The sequence below is a fragment of the Nannospalax galili genome, unplaced genomic scaffold (genome assembly GCF_000622305.1).
Source record: "Nannospalax galili isolate Female #2095 unplaced genomic scaffold, S.galili_v1.0 scaffold1172, whole genome shotgun sequence".
NCBI lineage: Eukaryota > Metazoa > Chordata > Mammalia > Rodentia > Spalacidae > Nannospalax > Nannospalax galili.
Window position 1 is genome coordinate 16,795 of NW_008331229.1, and position 2,840 is coordinate 19,634.

Genomic DNA, 2,840 nt, shown 5'->3' on the forward strand with positions numbered 1-2,840 from the left:
AATAAATCCAACCAAAATTCAAGGGCCTTCTACCTCAGTGAAATTTCTAGGAGTTCAGTGGTCTGGAACATGCAGAGATGTTCTTTCTAAGGTGAAGAATAAGTTGTGGCACTTGGCCCCTCCCTCCACCAAGAAAGAAGCACATTGCTTAGTAGGCCTGTTTGGATTCTGGAGGCAGCACATTCCTCATCTGGGTGTGTTATTATGACCCATATACCAAGTGACTCAGAAGGCAGCTACCTTTGAGTGGGGCCTGGAACAGGAAAATGCCCTTCAACAGGTCCAATGGTGCTTGAAGTATTGGTGGCAGATAGAGATGCCATTTGGAGTCTCTGGCAGGCTCCCACAGGGGATTCACAGTGGAGGCCATTGGGATTTTGGAGTAATGGTCTACCTTCATCTCCAGACAACTATTCTCCCTTTGAAAGACAGCTCTTAGCCTGCTATTGGCCCTTAGTGGAAACTGAATGTTTGACAATGGGCCACCAAGTTACCAAGTGACCTAAAAGGCAAGTCATGAACTGGGTGTTATCCACCAAGCCATAAAGTAGGATGTGCACAGCAAAAATCTATTATCAAATGGAAGCGGCAGTATATATGTGACTGGGCCCAAGCAGGCCCTGAGTGTAAAAACAAGTTACATGAAGAAGTTGCCCAAATTTCTACGGTTCCTACTCTTGTTAGAATGACTCCTGTTCTCAAGCATGCATCTATGGTTTCATGGGGTATGCCCTATGATCAGATGACTGAGGATGAGAAGACTAGGGCTCAGTTTACAAATGGTTCTGCATGCTATGCAGGCACCACCCATAAGTGGACAGCTTTAGCATTACAGCCAGCTTCTGGAGCAACCCTGAAGGACGCTGGTGAAGAAAAGTCTTCACAGTGGGCAGAACTTCAGGCAATGCACATGGTCATGCATTTTGCTTGGAAGGAGAAATGGCCAGAAGTGAGATTATATATTGATTCATGAGCTATAGCCACAAATGGATGGTCAGGGACTTGGAAGAAGCATGATTGGAAAATTGGTGAGAAACACATTTGGGGAAAGGATGTGAAGGTACTTGTATCTCATATAAATGCTCATCAAAAGGTGTTTCAACAGAGGATGAGTTCAATAATTAAGTAGATCAGATGATCCAGTCTATGGACAGTTAGCCTCTTTCTCCAGCTATTCCTGTTATTGCCCAATGGGCCCATGAACAAAGTGGCCATGGTGGCAGAGATGGAGGCTGACCTGGCTACAACTGCTGTTGAGTGCCAGATCTGCCAATAGCAGAGACCAACATTGAGCCCCCGATATGGCACTATTCCCTTGGGTGACCAGCCAGCAACCTGGTGGGCAGGTTGACTACATTGGACCACTTCCATTGTGGAGAGGACAGTGCTTTGTCATTACAGGAATAGACACTATTCTGGTTATGGATTTTCCTTTCCTTCACATAATGCTTCTGCTAAAATAATCAACCAGGGACTTACAGAGTATCTTATCCACCATCATAATATTGCATACAGCATCACTTCTGACCAGGAAACTCACTTCACAGCCAAAGAACTGTGACAGTGGGCCCATGGTTATGGAATCCACTGGTCTTACCATGTTCCTCACTATCCTGAAGCAGCTGGCTTGATAGAGCAATGGAATGATCTCTTAAAGACACAGTTACAGTGCCAATTAGGTGGCAATAGCCTGGAGGGCTGGGGTTTCTCCACAAGGCAATGTATGCTTTGAATCAGCGTCCAATATATGGTACAGTTTCTCCTATAGCCAGGATTCATGGGTCCAGGAATCAAGGGGTGGAAGTGGGAATGATTCCACTCACTATCACCCCTGGTGACCCACTAGGAAAATTTTTGCTTCCTGTACCCTCGGCTTTGCACTCTGCTGGCTTGGATGTTTTGGTTCCAGAGGAGGGAGTGCTTCTGCCAGGAGAGATAACAAACATTCTATTGAACTAGAAGCTAAGGCTTCCCCCTGGACACTTTGGGCTTCTGATGCCCTTAAGTCAACAGGCTAAGAAAGGAATAACAGTATTAGGTGGGGTGATTGACCCAGATTACCAGGGGGAACTTGGACTGATTCTCCACAATGGAAGTTATGAAGATTTTATCTGGAAGGCAGGAGATTCCTTAGGGCGAATTTTGGTGTTACCATGTCCTGTGATTAAGATCAATGGGAAACTGCAACAACCCAATCCAGACAGGACAACAAATGGCCTAGACCCTTCAGGGATGAAAGTATGGGTCACTCCTCCCGGGAAAGAGCCAAGACCTGCAGAGGTGCTTGCTGATGGTGGAGGAAATACAGAATGGGTCATAGAGGAAGGTAGTTACAAATATCAATTTAGTCCATGTGACCAGTTGCAGAAACGTGGATTGTTATGACATGAGGTATTTTTGTCCTATTTGGTCACAGTGAGCCCATGGTCATGGAATCCACTGCTCTTACCATGTTCCCTACCATCCTGAAGCAGCTGGCATGATAGAATGATGGAATGGCCTCTTAAAGACACAGTTACAGTGCCAATTAGGTGGGAGTAACCTGGAGGGCTGGGGAAGGGTCCTCCAGATGGTAGTGTATGCTTTGAATCAGCCTCCAAAATATGGTTCAATTTACAGACAGGATTCATGGGTCCAGGAATCAAGGGGTGGAAGTGCGAATGATTCCACTCACTATCACCCCTGGTGACCCACTATGAAAATTTTTGCTTCCTATGCCCTCGACTTTGCACTCTACTGGATTGGCTATTTTGGTTCCAGAGGAGGGAGTGGTTCTGCAAGGAGAGCCAAAAAACATTCTATTGAACTGGAAGCTAAGACTTCCTCCTGGACACTTTGAG